The sequence below is a fragment of the Zingiber officinale genome, chromosome 4A, assembly GCF_018446385.1.
Source record: "Zingiber officinale cultivar Zhangliang chromosome 4A, Zo_v1.1, whole genome shotgun sequence".
In the NCBI taxonomy this organism is placed as follows: domain Eukaryota; kingdom Viridiplantae; phylum Streptophyta; class Magnoliopsida; order Zingiberales; family Zingiberaceae; genus Zingiber; species Zingiber officinale.
This window is the reverse complement of record NC_055992.1, coordinates 30178665-30199924: the sequence shown is the minus strand read 5'-3', so window position 1 is coordinate 30199924 and position 21260 is coordinate 30178665.

The following is a 21260-nucleotide window of genomic DNA, read 5'->3' as shown; positions in this document are numbered from 1 at the left end:
GCCGGCCGCCGGAGACGATGCCCTAACTCCCTTTTGTTTTCTGCCCGAGCCCCGCCATCGCACGCAGAAGGGAAGGAGAGAATGGTTTAGGTCATGGGAATAAAACCCTCTCCTAACTTATCCCTTTTATAACCTAGTATTTCTGTTAACTCCTTAATTAAATTTTTCCTTTTTTTTCTAAACGGAACCGCTGCTTGGATTCTTGGTCAGCCAAATCTTTGACCGGGTCAGAGGTCGCGGGTTCGATTCCTCAGCCGAACCCTTTTTTCTCCTATTTATTAATTACTGCTTAAATAAATTTCGTTCCTTCTTTTAATCAGCATCGCTCGCTGGAACACTTGGTTAGCCGTGCTTTTGCTAAATCAGAGGTTGCAGGTTCGATTCCTCAGCCAAACCCTTTTTCTCCTATTTATTTCCTATTATTAACTACTGCTTAAATAAATTTGTTCCTTCTTTTATTCAGCATGGCTCGCTGGAACACTTGGTCAGCCGCGCGTTGCTTAAGGCTTGGCTCGTGGGTTTAAATCTCGACTGCAACCTTTTTCTTCCTATTATTTCCTGTTATCAACTTCTACTACTTAAATACATTTCATGCTTCTTTTAATCAGCAACGACTACTTGTATACTTCGTTAGCCGGACTCGCTTAAAGCTTGGTTTAGCCGGAGGTCTTGGGTTCGAATCTCGGCTTAGACATTTTTTGTCGAAACTTCTTTCATTTAGTAAAAATACCAAACGACCTCCAAAAATTGCGTAAAAATACTCTAAAAATTTATAAAAATCTCTAGAATTTTTCTAAAGCATTTCTAAATATTTTTACATACTATTAGGACTCGTAATGAGGAATTTTGGGTCGTTACAATGATCTTCTTTCCTTCCTCATTGCTACCTTTGATCATGCATTAATTCCTCATTTCATCACATATCTACCTTTAATCTTGCCTAAAGGCTATCTCTTTTTGCCTCCTTCCTACTGTAGCCTGGAAGAATAATTCGGCCTCATCATAATACATTTCTACCCTCTGGAAGTGTCTCCTGAGACCATCTAATCCACTACTCCAGTGTCCCTCTTGTTATTCCAGAGTTTGTTTTATAGCAACTTGCTCTATATGAATATTATCAAGGCTAGAAGGGAAGTAAAAAAAAAATCATATACAGAGGGCCCTGTAGGATAATCAAAATGAGAAAAAAAAGGGTTTAGCCAGTTCAATGTTCAAAGTGGAAGGCTCATCCCTAACTACTGGTGACTTTACCCTATCTACAGAGGATCTCTCTCTCTCTCTACATAGGCAAGTGTGGCTCCCTAGATTGAGGGATAGGTGGGACTCAATCTAACCTTTAATTCTCAAGGTTAGTGATAGTGCTCTATTCGATATTTGGTAGTTTAAAGGGTGCTCAATCTTTCATTATAAAACCAAATGAATATCTATCATGAACAAACATCCTAGCTGCTAGACACATCCCTATATTAATACTCAAATTCCCTCTATGATCTCCAAACCACATGCCTTTATGATGTTCAGGAAATCTTGCCACAACCCATGTTGGCTGACACGACCACCTGTGGTGGCTTCTGGAAATTTTGGATGTCTCCTGTAGTTGTCTAATATCCTACAAAATGAAATGGCTTGATTAAAAATTCTCAAAAGTAAAGATTAATGGATGAAAAATCTAAGAAACAAAATCTTGGGTTGCTTCCCAAGAAGCACTTGTTTAAAGTCCTTAGTTTGACCTTTTTTTCTAACTTAACTCGGAGCTTTGGCTTTAAGGGGATTCCTTTCCCCTCCTCTGAGTGATCTAATTGGAACTTCTCCTCTCATGGTGGGGGCCTTACAGGAATCACATATTTATCATGTTTTGAAGGCTCTATATTTAGTTCTATGTCTAGAGGTCTTTCAAGATGATCCTTTGAGTGAACAAAATTGGCTTCTTCCCCTTGGCCATCTTTGTAGAAATTATTTGATAGTTTAGAGAAGTCAAACTACAACTTATCCTCCGACTGTCAATGATATTTTATGATTTTTCAGATATATAATTACTTTGGCAGTGGCCTAGAAGGGTCCTCTTCTAAGAATGACAGGTATACAGTATTCCTCCATTTTCAACACTACAAAATTAGTTGGCATGAAAAAATATCTAATTTTACTAGAATATCCTCTAAAATTCTCCAAGGATACTAAAAAGAATGGTCAGCCAATTGTAGGGTCATTGTTGTTAGTTTAAGGTCCCCAGACCTAACTTCTTGCACATTGAAAATGACATCAAACTGATACTAGCTCCTAAATCATAGAAAGCTTTGTTTATCTTTTTATTCTTGATGAATCATGGAATAGAAAAACTTCCCAGAAGTTTTAGCTTTTGAAGATGCTCATTTTGAATTATGGCATTACACTCTTTAGTGAGTGCAATAGTCACATGCCTCTTTTTCTTCCTTTTGTGAGAGATGATCTCCTTTATGAATTTTACAAACTATGTCATTTGATGCATAGCATTAAGTAACAACACCTCCATGTTGATTTTCTTCATCATCTCCAAGAATTTCCCAAACTCTTCATCTTGCTTGCTTTATCTTAGCCAAACATTGTGGGAATGAAATTGGTGGTTGATAAATCTGAGAGATTTTCTTTTGTCTCATTTGATTTGCTTGACTCTTCCTCTACCACCATTGGCATTTTTGGTGCATCAATTCCCTTAACAAGATCATTTGGTACATTCTTCATGCTTTTAGTCAAGTCTTGCAACACCTTCCCACTTCTCAAGTTTATGGCATTACAATGTTCCAACAAGTTTATCTCCAATTGTCCTAAAAATTTTCCGGGAGTTGTTGAAATTAACTCGCCACTTACACCACTTGATTTTCCAATACTTTTGTATGATTGGTAAAAGAATCAACTGAAGACTTCAACTCTTTGATCATGACCTTGTGGTTAAAGTGTTGCTATTGAAACTTTTCATTCATCTCAGATTGAGTTTCTATGAATTACTCCATCATTTTATCCATGCTTGACTTTTGTGGTTGTGGTTGCAATTTAAAACTTTGTTTGTAGCCCCCTTGATTTTGAAATTATCCTTGATTTGATCAATACGAAAAGTTTGGGTAGTTCCTCCACCCTAAATTATAGGTGCTGGAATAGTGGTTGTTTGGCCATGAGTTGAAATTATTGATAGCATCTATATATTCCACATGGCCACCTTGCATGGATGTTAAAATTGAATAATTTTTCCCAGTATGTCCTAAAATTCCATAAATCTTACAAGAGATATTGACAACATTAATAGGATTTACACTCAATAAGTCTAAGCATTTACTCATGGCATTCGACCTTACCGCCCTAAATCTAGAAAATTTATTGCATGCATCTCCGGAGCTTGTGTAGGAGCACTTCTCTCATTAGCCCATTAATGATGGTTGAACGCTACACTCTCAATGATATTTTTAGCTTCTTTTAGTGTTTTATTCATAATAGCTCCCCCAATAGCTAAGTCGAGCACAACTTTGGTAGTATAAGAAATTCCGTTATAGAATGTGTGAATGATTAACCATCTTTCAAGCCTAAGGTGTGGATAATGTTGCAATAGGCTCTTATATCTATCTTATGACTAAAATAATGATTCCCTATCCTTTTGCATAAAAATAGTTATGAGATGTCGCATGTGAGTAGTTTTGCTTGGAGGGTAATATTTGCTCAGAAATCTTAATTTGCATTGATCCCATGTTGCTATGCTCTCATCGAGAAGTGACAATAGCCACTTCTTAAGCTTGTCTCTTAATGAGAATGAGAATAACATAAGTCTGATAGCGTTCAGAGATGCCCCATTTTTCTTTAAAGTTCCACATATTTCTAGAAAATGCTCTAAATGCATATTTAGGTATTCTATAGGTGCTCCACTAAATTAACATTACTGAACCATGAGTCTTAAGGCTAACTTAAGGTCAAAATTATTTACCTCAATTGTTGGACGAGTAATACTAGATCTTAGTCCTCTCAAATTTGGCGTTGTATAATCGCCAAGTGATCGATTGTTATTATTTATCATGATGAGGTTTGGGGGTATCTGATTTTGATTCATTGTTTGTTATTCACTTAGTCTTTGTGTAAAATACCGGAAAATAGGCGAATATGAATAAAGAAATTTTTCAGAATTTTTGGAAATTTTTCGAGAATTTTTCGGAGCTCGTATGGACGAGTTAACAGGGACAAGAGCGGGGTCCGGAAAAGCCTATTTAGGCTACCCCATTTAAGTGAGGAAAAGTTTATTTATCTTATTTATTTTTACTTTCTTTTCTTTCTCCCTAAACGCCGTTTCTTTCCCTCAACCCGCGCCTCCTCCTCTCTCGATTTCCTTCGACCGTGCCCTAACCTTCCTCGCCGGCGCTTGATCAAGAGCCGAACCCCTCTCCTCTCTGCGCCTTCTCCACCCGACAGCACCGCCGGGTGTTCTTCCTCCTCGCTGAGTGACGCACCGCCGCCACCCCTGCCGACGCCGTGCCCTAGCCGAGCCACCATCGCCTATGCCCTAGTGTCGGCTACCTTCCTTGTGCCCTAATTCTCTGCCGGCGCCGCACCTTCTGCCCTAGCGCCGTCCTCCTCCCTCTTGTCATTGTCCGATGATGCCACCATGCCCTGTCGCCATCGCCAGTTGCCTTTCACTGCCGCCTTGTCGCCACCTTAGTCGGAGGTGATCATCCCGCGGCCACTGCAGCCTTCCTTGTGCGCTACTTGGTTGGTCGCCGGCTACTCCTTGTTCTTGAGCCGTGCCCTAGACCCGAGCCAACAAGGTGAGATTGTGCCCTATGGATTTGGATTGGTGGAGCACCCAATTTTTTTTATCTCAGGCTGTGGTGTTGTTCCTTGTTTCCAGCAGGATCTCTAGCTTGTTCCGGCAGCCAACATCTTCAACTTTGGATCAATAGTGATACATTCAAATTGAGGTAAGCTTCGGTTGTTGATTAGGATTGTTGCTTGATTTCCTATCAATCTTGATGTCATCTGATCCGAACAGTGAAGTATCCAGCAAGGAGGTTGGGCTAGGTGGAGGGTCTTGGATCCGGTAGCTATTCCCTCTGTAACCATCTTGTTGTCAGTATCAACACTCCCTGCTATGGATCAACAATCACAGCCATTGATTAAGGTAAGCTATGTGTGGAGTTTTGGTTGTATTCTATGAGTATTTGGAGGATATGCAATTGTATCGAATTTGAGATAAATTGGATTGCAAGATGGTTAGATTGATCAGGGTTTTACCCTAATTTAGCCTTGAGGATTTTATTTAGCTATACATTTGAGTTAGCTAAATAAAATGTATGTATATTGGTGACACAGGACCTTGACGCGAGACGCGCATCTCGACTTTGGATTTGGAAAGATTGGACTTTCTTATTTGAGGCGGGTACCTCTTGACTTATCTTTTATGATATCGTCATTTGGATATGCATAGTACTTTATAGCTGCAAACAATGAACATGTTTGTCTTTGGTATGTCACTGTTTGATATCCATAGCATGTTAGGTTTGTCGCTTGTTATGTATCCGTGCTTATATCTCGTGATTTGTTACCATGAGTATCTTATTGCCATGAGTACTGTATTACCATGAGTACCTTAGTTCCTAGAGTAAGTGACATACCATGCTTTACTGAGGTTAGGACTATGTTCTAGATTTTATTTCTGGCAGGTGTATCTAGAATATTTGATACTTAGGTTTTTATACCATACCTGGCTTGTGTACCTCTATTTGTATATCATACATGATTCGTGTACCTAGACTTTGATTCTTTGATCTGGGTATATTGTTGGTACATATGTTTTTGGAGGGGGATAGGTTTAGGATCTAGGTTGTTATACCACAGAGGACCTGTATACCCTAGATCCGTGGATTTGACTCACTGATACCGTGGGACCCATATTATATATATATGGATATGGTTATGTTGATCAGTTTATGACTATGCTTAGTGTCATGCATCATGATTGCATGCTGCGCGATTGTCGGCTCCACTATGGTTGAGCACATCGCCAGTTACATGTACTGCACACACCACCACTCATGGATTTGTGGTATATCAGGCAGGTATGTGGCGGTTCTGCTGTTTGGCTCCGTTGGTCATATGACTCAGCGTGGTAGCCGGCAGTCAGTTCCGCTCTGTTTGGCTCCGCTGACATTTAGGGTAGCAGTGTGGTAGCCGGTGGTGCTGCTGTTTGGCTCCGTTGGTCGGTGACCCAGTGGTAGCCGGCAGAGATGTCCTCCCGTCATCGTGTGGAGATGAGAGCATTGAGCTCCCCATTTATGATTTGGGGTCACAGGAGAGGAGTCCGACAGCATCCGTCCACTCGGTCACTCGTCAGGAGCAGTGACGACAGAGTGCACACCACCCTACCCACTCGGTCTCACCATTTGTGTGTGAGATGGCTGACCGGGGGGTGACCAGGACGCATCATTAGCATCATATGCATTGATGCATTTATATTTTTATGATTGTGTTTGCTGCATTTGGTTGCTGCATTTTGGTTGGATGCATACTTTTGACCTGCATACAGGATTATTGACACTTTCGGTTGACGACCCTTTTGTCTGGATAGGAGTTCCTGGTGAGTACAGCTTCCTCAGTTACCTTTCAGTTTTGCATATTCCCTATATATGATTAGGAAGCTGTATTCCATGTTTATTGCTGTTAGATATATCTTACTACTCATGTCCATTGGTATTCGCTGAGTTGTTGAACTCACCCCCGTTGACACTATCTTTTTCAGGTACCAGGTTATTTATGGTGTCGCTTGGAGTATCATGTCTGCTGGTCCCCACGTCACATCAGAAGACTTATCGGTTCACGTATGTTTTGTTTGTTTTACGAATCAGTTTGTTTAGCTCTGTACTCTGGTTTTATTTTTGGAGTGTTGAGGTTGTTATGTGGTATTTTGTATTTATGTTATTGGTTGTGTAAGTCTAGCCGGCTAGCAGTTTTGTGTTTTGGTCTTGGTACAGCCGAGTGGGCTGCTTTATTTTTAACTGCGTGGTTGTGTCAGCCAGAGGCTGAATTTGATATTAACCGCGTGGTGTTTGTTTTCTTTTATTGTTATTATTCCAGCCGCATGTGGCTGAGGTATATAGTGCTTGTAGAAAAGTTTCAGATTGTCCGCCGTACAAGGGAGATGCTGCCGAAATTTCTTCGGACAGAGACTCCTCCGGGGCGTGACACTTTGATGAAATGTGCAATTGATCTTTGACTCAAATGGTAACAATTCCCATAACCTTGTGGTTCTATGCATGAACTAAATTAATTTCCTTGGAAAGGGAAAAGAAACAAAGTTAAGAAGAGTGTAATGTAAATGAAAACTATAAAGAAAAATATCCAATCAATTTATTTTTCAACTAATATTAACGAAAATCACTCCCTAGCAAGGGCGCCAAAAAAATAAATGCAATTGTTTAGACTAATCATGAGAGAGAGGTTGTTCTAGAACTAGGAATATTAGAAAGAAGAGTAGAGAATATAATGAGGGAAGAGATTTGAACTAGAAGAGAGAGAAGGGAAGGACTGTGATATGATAGTATTCAATTTAAAAAAGTAATTCTAGGATTTTGATTTCACCACAATGATTGTAGACACATAATGTATGTTTAGTTTTCTATCCTTAATGGTTGTTTATGTAGGTAGACTATCCTAGGGTATTCGATGTTGACTTTTTGAACTATACCAGCATATCCATTCCAATTTGTTGTATACTTTCAGAGTGATAGCGTTGAGGGATTACTTTCCTAAGGAGATCCCAATCGCATGATCCCACAACCCTCAAGTTGCCTTCTCCTACTATGTGATAATGATTGGAACCTATCCATTAAAATCTATGACAGCTTATTGTTCCTCATAGTATACTGATCTACTTCCGTAGTTGACTCTCCATATCTCAGGTTTCTACAGATCAGAGGATTGGGTTATCCTTTTGGTTCATTTCCAAATTTTCATGGAATAAAAATCTTGTACTTTTGACATTTAGATTGTGTGTACATAGTAGATCCAGACTACAAACACACTTATTATTGAATAAGAAGCAATCAAACTTAATATATTCAATAGAAAGTTGTTTTTATATCATAGGCCTAATCCCTAATCCTAGAATCAAGAGTCTACTCCATAGAAATGGAGCTACAAATAGAGATCATCGTTCAATCAATTACAATCAAGACCAAATTCAGGAAAAGAGAAAGAAATCTTAGTCTTGATGAATGAAATTGTCTTTGAATACTCCTCGATCCAAATTTTGGGTGTAAAGACGTCGAATCCCCTTCTAATCATCCTCCAAAGTCTTCTTGGGGCTCTTGGCCAGCTCCCAATCAAGATCCCCTCCTTGAGATCCAAATCAACCTTTTATAGATGATTTATAGGTGCTCAACATGGTCCCGTGGCGGTTGGCATGACTACCCATGTCGGGCACTGTGACCTCTGCTAGGTGGCGACATGGTCCATGCCGACTGACATGGTCGGCCATGGTGGGCACTGGAAAACTCTTAGAAATCAGACACGACCCATCCTAGCTGACACTATCGACCATGGTGGGTGGTAGAAAACTCTTGGAAATCAGACACGACCCATGCTGTCTGGCATGGTCAACCGTGGCAGGGTCTATAACTTCAAAGGAATGGAGTATGCCCCCTCCAAATTGGGCATGGCCATGGCCATGACCACGTGGCAGGTGGAATTATCTCGAAAATTGATTTTTAAGCTATATTTTTGCTCCTTTTTATGCTCTATTAAAATAAATAAATGAAAGTAGTTCTCTGAATTAGGAAAGTATCAAAATGAAGCATAAACAGATGAAAACATAAAATATACGCATATCAAATGAGACAAGATGTGTATCAAACTATGATAAAAATTCTACTTGAAATACGTATATCACTAATCATCTGGTTAATCTTGACCTGACTAGACTTGACTCACTTTCAAATATTGTCTTGTTTGGATCAATTCATGGTCAAACTTGACCAAACAAAGATGTATTGTCAAACATCGAAACTATAGGTTGATTGTACCATCATAATTTTGGATCTACATTTACATTAATCGACTAAATTTATCATTTCAGTCAATTTACATAATTAAAATGTTAGAATTTAAATGACACGCTTTTAATTGATCAAACAAGTTTATTAAGTTAATTAAACAACTATATGTCTATTAAATTATGGTAAGTTAGTCAATTAAGCTAAAATAAAAAATATTTTTATATAAAAATTATATGTCAATCAATTGATAGTATTTGTAGTTAATTGATAGTTTTGAATCTATTGTTATAATGTTTTTAGTTGGCTAACAGTGTTTTAGTTGACTCCTTAATTTTGCCATATTATTATAGTATTTTCAAACTCGTATACCCTTAGTCAACTTACAAGTCTTATAAGTTCCCAACAATCTAATTTTACTTGATTGAAAAACATGACTTGTGAACACTAAAATTCATGAGGCTTCATCACAGATAAGCATTAATTAGGTGGTTAAAATCTGTCTAGGCAATCAATACATATTTATAATCTCTACACCCAAGATAAAAAAAACATTACTACAAAAATAATACATAGTCACATGTCTTCAAATGTTTTCCCTCAAGTAAAGCTCCTCCCATATGTAGGATCGAAAATGTTAAAGGGAAGGGATAAATAATGCTCGTGGTTTTCACATTCATTTTTCAGAAAACAAGGTAAACACAGCAAAATAGTAAGAAAGAAAATTAAGCAATCCAAAACTAAGCTAACACTTTTGGCTTTACTTGATTCAGTGCCTGTGACGACTTCTACTCCAAGGCACATACTCGTTGAGTGTTTACTTTGGATAATTCACTATAAATTCAGAGAATTACAAAGATAAGTGCAATTACAATTGAGTAGATTAAGTGCAATAAATGAAAAATTATACCGACGACTTAGAGGGTTAGGGATGCGAGATTTCAGTCGTCGAAACAGCATTACGGCTTCGTGGACTTATCTTTGGAGTAGCGCACAGTAGCAGAAGATGTTCAAATTCGTTGTCTCGACTACTGTCGAGGCCTCCTTTTATAGCCGAGTTAGACTTGATCTAGATTCACTGATCTCGGGATCAATGTTTGACTCGACGCTGGGATCGATTGACCTATCCTACCTGAATCAGCCTAGCTTTCCATCTAGATGCTGCTGCTTCGGATGAATCTTCGTTTGTTCGATCGATCTCGCCATTCGGTCGACTGATCTGCCAATGATCCTTGACTTATCTAATCTGATCAACTCTCTATTTATCCACCGTTTAGTCGACTGAACCTCCTTGTTCGGTCGATCGATCACTCGGTTAAAATCTCATCACGAGCTGAAATCTAATCCTTTTGTTTGGGGGTGTGGCCGACTGATCTCGATGTTCAGTTGACCAAACAAGGCAAATTCTGAACTTGTAAAATGTTAGTCTTCTTGTAAAATAGAGTAAGAATAATAATATATAAGAAGAATTAACTTTTGACAGCTTCTAGACTATCCGATCCTGACTTTGAGTTTTGCATGAAACTCTAGGTCGGACTGACGCCTACTGTTCCCTTTTCGGAGAACGCTTCTTCACCTACTCCTCTTAGGAGAAATTACCTTTTGCTAGACTGGTCCTCCACACCGTTTGGTCTTTTGCTCAGCGTTCGAGACTTTAAGACTTCATGCTTAATGTCTGATCCATGACTTGTCCAGTCTTCCACCTGGTGTTCGTGATCCCCATAATTTTCACTTAAGAGTCCTCGATTCTAGGATTTCGCCCAAAGTCCTCGACCCGCTAAGACTTTGCTCAGTCCCCCAAATCAGGAATTTATTGTCTAACCGCAGCTAGGACTTTCTACCTGTTTAGAATCCACTAGGACTTTTATCTAAGATAACTTAGGGCTTTCCTACAAACTCAGTCACACTTATTAAATAACAAGACAACTTAACATTGAACTCTTTGCCATTATCAAAATACAAGTTTGATCGTCTGATACTCCCTATACCAACACCATCTCCTAGCTCAATTTAAATGTTTATCATCCCAAGAGTGTTTTATGATTCATTTTAGCACACCAATATTGTCCTACACACTTGATGCACCACTTTAATATATATCTAACTTAAGACATATTTGCAATAAATCTGTTAGCCAAGACTCAGTCCTTTAGAATGTTCTATGACCTTAACTTTTAAGGTTGTTTCCATAGTTATAAGGTATAGTCTGAATTTAAAAATTTACAAAAATTTAATTCGGATGTATCTATTGATATAGCTTTGACGTACAAAGGCTGGAGGACATTGTTATTGGGATGGCTTGAGCAGAGTAAATTCCAACCGTTGAGTGGGATGGAGCCCGACTGTCCAAGTGGCTCTGTGCTGAGTGGCCCAAGTGTTTGTATGCCTGAGTAGTTTGAGTGCCCGACTTAGTTGCATTCCCGAGTAGACCAAGTTGTTTAACAGGGCGTAGTCCAATTTCTCGAGGGACTAAGAGCTAAGGCTGAGTGTCAAATCGTTGAGATCATGTGCGAGAGTTGAGCACTTCGAGTGTTAAGTTCGAGAATGTTGAGTGTTGAGCAACACAAAGACCTAGTCGCTTAATTCTATTGCTGATTGGTTGAGGCACTCGACTGCCAAGTAGCAAACTGTTGAACCCAAGTAGGTCAACTAATATATTACCGAGCCAGCTCGAGTGTTACGTGACCCTGAGTACTGAGGGAGTTAGCTACTGAGTGGGATCAAGTGTTGAGTAGCCTCGAGTGCTGAGGGAGCCAACTACATGATAAAATCGATAGAGAAAAGAACTAGAAAAGCAAATAATTATTTTTAGATGATCTTATTATGAAGCCAAAGACTTATTTATACAAATTGTCTAACTAATAATGGAAATATTAAATATGGCATACAACCATAATAAATCTCGATTGATTGAAATCCATACGAGATTATTTTTCATAACTGTTTTCTTTGTTGTCATTACCTCCCGAAAAACTCAACAGGAGTGCCCGAATGTTGATTTTGATTGCTAACTTGGTAAAATGTTGTTTAGATAAGGGATTGGTGAATATATCAACAATTTGATCTTCAGTAGAGACGTAAGAAACCAAAAGTTGTCGAGTCACCACACGTTCATGAACAAAATAAAAATCAATCTCCACGTGCTTGGTACAAGTATGAAAGACTGGATTTGCTATAAGATAAGTCAATCCTATATTATCACACCAGATTTTGGGTGTAGAGGGTGGAGAAAAATGTAATTCGAAAAGAAGAGATTGTAGCCAAATAATTTCGAATATCGCATTGGCAATAGCATTGTATTTAGTTTCATTACTAGAGTGAGAGATTGTAGGTTGCTTCTTTGAGAGCCAAGAAATAAGATTTCGCCCAAGAAATATTGGATATCCACTAGTTGAACGTATGTCTTTAGGAGATCCGACCCAATCTGCGTCACTATAGGCATTCAACTCTAATGAGGACTGACGATATAAAAGAAGATCATGTAAAATCGTGCCTTTAAGATAACGAAGAATTCTCTTAACACCTTCCCAATGGTACTCAGTGGGAGAATGTATAAATTGACAGGCATGATTAATTGTGAAAGCAATATCAGGTTGTGTAATGGTGACATATTATAGGGCACCAATAATACTTCGGTAAATCTGGGGGTCAGCCATTAAAGGAGATGAAGAAGGAGCATCAAAACCTCCTTCAATGATTGGTGTGGGGATAGGATGCGCGCCATCAATCTTAGCTCGTTGAAGAAGTCCCGTGATATATTTTCTCTAAGAGACAACCTTCAGCATGTGGAAGAAACTCAATGGCAAGGAAAAAATGAGCCTTGTTGAGGTCCCGAATTGGAAACTCTTGATTAAGAAGATGAAGGAAAGAAGAGATTCCTTCTTGATCACTACTAGTTATTAAAATATCATCTGCGTAAATTAGAAAAAATATGGTAAATTTTCCATTGCATTTATAGAATAACGAAGAGTCAGTTTTTGATCCAGAAAAATCCTGAATGTGAAGCCAATTAGATAGACAATGAAACCATGCATGAGGTGCTTGTCAAAACCATATAAAGATTTTTGAAGTTTACAAACATGGGTTGAAAGTTGCTAGTGGATGAAACCTGGTGGTTGCTCCATAAAAACAGTTTCTTCAAGTTGATCGTGAAGGAAAGCACTAGAAATATCTAATTGTTGTATCAGCCAATTAAAGCTAATAGCTATAGATAGTAATAATTTGATAGTTGTAATTTTGATGACCGGATTGAAAGTATTATTGAAGTCAATACTTGGTTGTTGACTAAAGCCTTTTGCAATAAGGTGAGCTTTGTAGTGTTCAATGGATCTATCTGCGTGATACTTAATTCGGTATACCCATTTAGAGCATACAATATTCTTAGACGGAGTACGAGGAACTAAGGTCCATGTTTCATTATGGAGAAGAGCATCAAACTCTGTAGTCATCGCAACATGTTAATTTGGGTCTTTGACTGCATATACAAAACTAGTTGGTTCAACAAAACTTGAAGAAGCAATTAGAGCCCGTGGAAGAGGATAGCGAGTGGAAACTAGTGGACATCAAGCATAAATCTCGCTTAGAGGAAGCATATGACAAGAAGTATCATCATCGGAACTATTCAGAGATGAGTGGTTAGATTGATGGGAATCAGGACTAGAGAGCGGAACATTGCTAGATGTTGAGTCTGCAAGATTTGGTGGAGATGGAGCAGAGCCCAAAATTTCATCTTCCCTTGTACTTTGAGTATGTCTTGTTGAAGCAACCTGTGATAGTTTTGGTATACTATTAGAGAAAATTAGAAAAGTGCCTTGATTATTTGAGGGAGTGTCCGAGGGAATAACTGCAAATAGAAAGAGAGACTCATCAAAAGTAACATGTCGAGAAATATATATTCGCCCAGTTGATATATGTAGGCAACGATACCCATGATGTAAATTACTATAACCAAGGAAAACACATTGTTGAGACCAAGGGTTTAACTTATGTTTAGAGTAAGGTCGCAACCAAGGATAACATGCGCAACCAAAGATACAGAAGAAAGAGTAATCCAGAGAGTGATTATAAAGTCTTTCCAAGGGGCTTTTGTTTTAAGTAGTGGAGTGGGAAAATGATTAATAAGATATACTGAGGTTTGGACAGTGTCATCCCAAAATTTAAGTGAAACTAAGGTATGATTAAGAAAGACTAAGGCAGTTTCAATTATATGACGATGTTTCCTCTCAACGGATCCATTTTTTTCAGGAGTGTAGGGACAAGATATAGACTTAATGAAGGATGCCTAAGGAGGTAAGATGGCGATGAATGGTTTGATACTCTCCTCCCCAATCAGAATGAAGAGAGAGTATTTTATGATTAAAATTGCGCTTAACATGATTTTGAAAATGATAAAAAATATCAAAGAGATCAGACTTTCTTCTCATAGGGAAAATCCAAGTAAACTTGCTAAAATTGTCAATAAAAATAACATAATAAAGAAAACCTTGATTAGATAGAATAGGAGCAGGACCTCACACATCAGAGTGAATAATTTCTAAAGGAAAACTAGAAGTTCGAGAAGAAGACACAAAAGGTAATTTATGAGATTTTGCTTTCATGCAAGGTTTACATAAATGAGAAGAGGAGGCTAAAGAAATTGGTAAACCACAATGGTTAATGATATTTTGAACAACACGTAGAAACGAATGACTAAGACGTGTGTGCCAAGTGAATTTATTAGTGCATTTTCCAACAAAAACATTATTATAGGTGGGTTGAAGATGATAAAGACCGTCTTTAATGTTTCCTCGAAGTAGAATATTTCCTGTTGTGAGATCCTTCACAAGACAATGATGAGGATGAAATTCAAAGAACACATATCAAGAGCAAACTGACGCACAGAAAATAAATTTTTGATGATAGAAGAAACATGAAGAGTGTTGCGCATACGAAAGTTCGATCACATGAGTGAAAAGATGTGTTTCCAAGGTGAGTAATTTGCAAACCTGAGCCATTACCTATTTGTATCATGTCGGCTCCATGATAAGGCGAAGCTTCTGTGAGAATATTATACTCCAGTATAACATGATGAGTTGCTCTAGAATGAGATGACTGAGTTGTAGATCGCCAAGAAGGTGGTGGTCAATTTGAAGATGCATGCTCTCCTTATGAAATAGTTGGTTGTCCTAATGCTGTAGGATCACCAGTAAAATTTGAGTAAAATCTTTTAAAATATTGAATACCAATATGTCCAATTCTGAGACAAATTTGACATCTTCTTCGACTATAAGACCAATCAAATCTTCTAGAGCAATGAATACCAGTATGACCAATGATGTGACAAATTTGACATCGATCTGAACTTTACTTTTGGCCACCTTAATATCGTTGAGTATCTGACATCGAAAATAAATAACTCATATCTTGATAGTAATAAACTTTGTTGCAAAAATAGAAAAGCTTTTCGACAGAAGAATAGTAATAGTTTGATGCTGTGACTTGTTGGAAAATTTTCAACGGTGGCACAAGGAAGGAGAACTTCTCTCCTTGTTGATCAGCAGTTGCGGTGAGAAGAAAGAAGAGGTTTTTTTTTGCGTGAGTGGTGAAAAAGGAAAAGGAGAGAGACAGAAAATTAAGAAAACAATGAAAGTGGAAGAATTAGTAGAAAACAGATTTAAGATTTAAGGGAAAAGAAGGTTAGGTACGAAGGATTATCGCTTTGATACCATGATAAAATCCATGGAGACAAGAATTAGAAAAGAAAATAATTATTTCTAGATGATCTTATTAATGAAGCCAAAGACTTATTTATACAAATTATCTAACTAATAATGAAAATATTAAATATGACATACAATAATAATAATAATAATAATCATTGTAGTGGTGAATATAGTAAATTTGGAAATATTATTATTATCTTTTACTGTCAATCTAATATTGTCTTTTGCTGTCAATATTTGATTACGATGCCAAATATGATAAATCTTGATTGATTGAAATCAATACGAGATTATTTTCCATAACTGCTTTCTTTGTTGTCATTAGTACCGAGTGGGCTTGAGTATTTGGATAGACCGAGTGACCTGAATGATGAGGGGGACGGGTGTCAAGTGTTCTGAGTACTCGGATGCTTGAGTTGTATGAGTGTTGAGTCACCCTAGCGCATAGTGGGTTAAGTATCAAGAGGTTCGAGTGCCCGAACTAAAAGAGTACTGAGTGGCTTGAGTGTCCAAGTTGTCGAGTGAGCCGACTACTGAGTGTCTCGAGTGTTGAGCTGTTTGAGTGTCGACTGAAATTTTTCATAGGAGTCGCCCGACTATCAAGGTCTATGCAAATACAATTTTCTTAAAATACATTCATCCCTTACGTTGGTGTTTTTAGGTTATGCTAGATGCTTATTTTCCAAGATATAATGACTTGATCACGATTGCAATCAAGTGCTAGTTGTTTGTGGTGAACTAAACTTATATCTAAATGCTATCACATGAAGAGTTATTGAACGAATTGCATGGCAGGGAGTTAGAGTTTGTGGGGGAACAAAAGTGGATGGAATTTTTACTAGCTATTTTCACTCCTCTTTTTGGCCAAGTAGGAGTTCTTTATTATATAGGTTTCGATTTATGAAAGGGTGGAGTAAAGGCTATTCATAACCTCTGGCTGCTCTGGTCATAATGCCAGCAGATACCATTGTTACCACTTGACGATTACCAAACGGATCATTAATACATCCATTACATAGTTGAGCAGGTAGAAAAAAATTAATCATGGTGACAAAATTATTGGCTAATCTGCATAGACAATTGTTGTCTCGATCGATCATATTTGATACGTGTACGTTGCACTCACACAAGAATGATTAGATTTAATATAATTTGGACCCTAAATTTTACACTCCTTTTGCGGGTGTGCTCCTTCACAATATTAATAATTGTGAAATAATTTAAATTAGCCTTTATGCCACAAAACTCTCCATATTAAAGTAAATTCTCACCCACAATTTGTTTAAGATGAGGGACGAGAGAGAGACCAGAAGCGTTGTTTTTATTGTCGGGATGTTTTAGAATGGGGACACAAAAACATGCGTTGCTATAGTTATTAATTAACTAGGCAACGACTACCAACCAGCATGATACACGTAATCGTCACGTGTGAAAAGGAAGGGGAATCCGACAATTATCTTTTGTATATTATATTATTGTAGGGGCATCTAGAGAAGGCGACTCCCAACAACCGCACCGCAGATAACTGCTGGCTGCTGTGCCCACTTCCAGGAGGGCTAGGCTCTTACTAACTTTATTCCAGCAGCTGCTTTCTGTAACCAGCTTGGTCTGCAATTCTGACGTGGAACCGTATCCATCTATCAACTCATATCTAATAGGCACCAGCCCCAGTAGATCACACCGGGTCCCATGGAAAGATTGACCCAAGTGGATGATGCTCATGATTAATTCTTCTCGCGCGCGTGCATATATCTATTTACCAGAGCCTAAAGGGACGACGTCATTTTATATTAATTGTAACTGTATGTACGTTGGCCATTACTAAATATTTACCGGCAGGTACAATTATTCCTAGAGTTAAAAGTATTATGAATAAATTAAGCAAATGAGTACTCATATGATTCATTCTTGTGATCATTTAATTACGAGCTAGGATCACAATTTGGTAGACGTGAAACATGGAGATCTTGATTTAGATTTGATTGCGGATCTCTTACCACCGTGTCATCCTTTATCAAATCTCCTTTCTTGTTTAACTTTTAATTTTAAAGCAACTTTTAATTTTAAAGCTTACAGGAATATAATTTTTTATTACACATTTCATCGATATGCAATCAATTATCCCTTTATTTTTAATTAAATAATTTATTCTCGTATTCTCACATTTCGCATGACTTGATTGTCAGCATTTTAATAATAATAAAAATAAACAACGTGAGCCATATTTTAATAAAAAGATATATCATAATAAAGTTATACAACGTGGGATATGTTGGGAATATCACGGTTGTACTTTTAAGACGGTTAGACAAATCTTACTTCAACATTCTTGTCGTTTATATGAAATAATCAGAATTTAAAATTTGTTGAAAATACATAAATTCGAATTTATCGGTAAAGATGACATGCGGAATGACCCGAGCGGGTCAAACTGCCAAGTTGGTCTGATTAAGCCAAACTGTTGGGTTATTTGAATGGTCAAGGAAGATTGAATTATTTAGGAACAAGAAAGGTTGAACTGCTAGAACTATCGAGTGACCCAAACAAGTCAAGCTGTCGAGTGGCCTTCGAGAGTACCCTGAGTGGGTTGAGCTCTTGAGTGGCCTAAGTGGGCCGAGTCACTCAATCATGTCTAATTCCCGCAAGTGAACTGAATGGGTTGAGCCGAATGGTTGGGCATAGAGCTTCCGAATTGAAGGGTGAGCGAAGTTGTGCCGAACCGAAACACTAGGTAGTGAGATGCCGTACAGTAGGCAAGATCATCGAATAAGCTGAGCTGCCAAGCAAGAGATGCAATTACCAAACTGGAGGTGATGTTGCTGACCGGGAAGGTGTGCAGAGCACTACTGAGACTTATGTTTGGACATAGTTTCTTTCAAATAAATTCACCCCCTCTAGCGGTATTTCGATGCCATGTTGAATGTCTATTTTCCAAGATATAATGATACGACCGTACAAACAACCAAACATTGGTTGTTTGTGGTAAACCAAGCATGCATCCAAACACTATCAATGAAGAACTATTGAGTGGGTCGCTCAGAAGAGAGGAGGAGAATGAGGAAAGAAGTGGATGAAGTTTCTTCTCTTGATACCCTGTGTTTTTATTTTTCATTTTTTTGAAGGAGGAGCCTCCTTATATAAGGATTCAATCCATAGTTGCATTGAATGATCGAGTAATATAATGACTATTCATTGTCTCCCAGTTGCCCAGGTCATAACACTAGTAGCCAACCATTATTAGTTGATTGTTTCACCCGGGCAATTATGGATTTGTCATTAATTATTGACAATTTCATATTCGACAATTAAAGCATACGTTATGCACTGAGCTGGTAGCAAAAAGGATTCGGGTAGCAAAATATAAGTTGATCCACTTGGATAAATTTTTCCCTAATCAGTCTAACATTCGACGTGTGTAGGTCATGCTCACACATAAATCACTTGGATTTAGTACAATCAAGGCCTAGATTACATCCTTGTGTGGGCACAATGTTCACAACTTCATAACCACAATGCACTTGAGCGGGTCAAAACAAAAAAAATCCCAATGTTTAACTAATAACATTCACAATAGGCTCTCTTCCATCCATCACTTTTCCATTCATATTTTTTCAACAATTCCTCACATGAATAGAAAATAAGTATGTGATAGCATTCAACATGTGAGTCATGTATGGGATAGATAAGTTTTACCATTTGAACCTTTTCTTGTGAAGACATATTTACCTACTAGTTGACTAGTATGTGCGATGTTCTTGAACTATTCTACCATTGATATTAGCATTTACATATCTCTCTAAGAACTTTCCCTGATACAACTCAGTTCTTATGGGTGTGTTCATTCTTAGCTATGAACATTCTTGGTTGTGCGAGAGGTTCTATTAATGGTGTCTTTCAATTCTCTTTGAAACAACCCCACTTCTCTTTCACATAAGTAATCTTTTAAGAGTAATCCATATTATTCTACTGCATCATTAAAAATTGTATGCTTAACATTCATCCTTTTCGAGTATCATTGGTCTATTGGGTAGTTGTTGGTGTAGGGAACACCAAAATTGAATCTATATTTTAATATTGGCAAAGGTTCAAAGTTAAATTTTGTTGTAATCTAATGGATTGATTAAATGTGTAGGTAGCTCAACTTGGAAAGTCCAAGTAAGTCAACTAGATTGGATACTAGACAGTGGAAGTCTCGACAGATCAAACACACTAGGCAGGAAGTCCATATTAGTTAGTGGATCAAACATCTAATAAGATAGACTTGATGGGTCAGCGAGAACCAGATATTGAGTCAAGAGAAAGCCCAAACAGGTCAATGGTTGGATACCGAGCAGAGGAAGTTCAAACAGGTCTAGAAGACAAAATGTTTGGTGGGTAAGTAAGATAAGATCCTAGAGTGGAGTTGTTCTTTTGAAAATAAGAACAGTAAGGATGAGTTCTCATTATGGGGACAACCTTAGACATTGATTTGACTGAAGAAACCAATGAAGATTTTTAAGTCGAGAATAGACTGTCTTAATTGTTAAACTCATTCATGCATAATCATATATTTCCAACTATTGGTCTCTTGGTGGCCGGCAAGAGAGGAGGGGTTGAGTATCCCTGCACAATATAAAAATAAAATCCTTTTCGGACTTTAAAAGAACACTTGTGTAAATTAAATAAAGAAAGAAACTAAAAAGACGAGGCTCACTGATTTGACTTGGTTACAACCAGGAAGGTTGTTAATCCAAGGAATGGATTGCACTAAGTATCTCCTTCAGGCAGAGAAGCCTCTTACAGCAGTGAAAGCATAGAAATGAGAAGCTAAACTAAAAGAAGAGTGCACAAGTGTTGTAATGCTAATTGCTTGTTGATTGAAAAGCTTTTGGATCAAGGTTATATTTATAGCCTTGGTCAGGGCACTTGGAGGGTTCCAGGTGCCTAGAAGGGGATAAAAATTTATCCCCTTCGCAACGGATCACAGTCAAACATGATCTGGTCAAAGTCGCATTCCGGGCACTCAGACCCTTAAAGTCAACATTGTTGACTTTTTGTGGTCCGGGCTCTCTGCTCCAGTTCTGCTCGTCTTGGTCCAGATCTTCCGCTCCGCTCACTTGGGTGATTTCGGCCAACCGGAATAAAACTCACCCAAACCCAATTTCGGCCTTCTCAAGCAACCTTCCGCTCCAGCTTCTCGTCCCTCAGAAACACCGCGCGCTTCCTTCTCGTCCGCCCGCGTACTCTTCCGCAGCACCTCGTCCCTTGGACACATCGAGCCCGTCGGCTCTCTCCCGTACCGTCCTTCTCGCTATCTATGTTTTTTGCTTGACTTCTTGTGCTCCTAATCTCCTGCACACTTAGACACAAGGTTAAAACACCACAGGACCTAACTTAACTTGGTTGATCACATCAAAACAATCTTGGAGTTCCAACAATCTCCCCTTCTTTGATGTGAGCAACCCAAGTTAAGCTAGGGTAAAGAGACATAAAGTTAAAATAATATATTCTGCAATAAAGTGTAAAAAAAAATATTGAATCTACCTCCCCCTTGACTGCAACTTTTTCTTCTGTCCCTTTG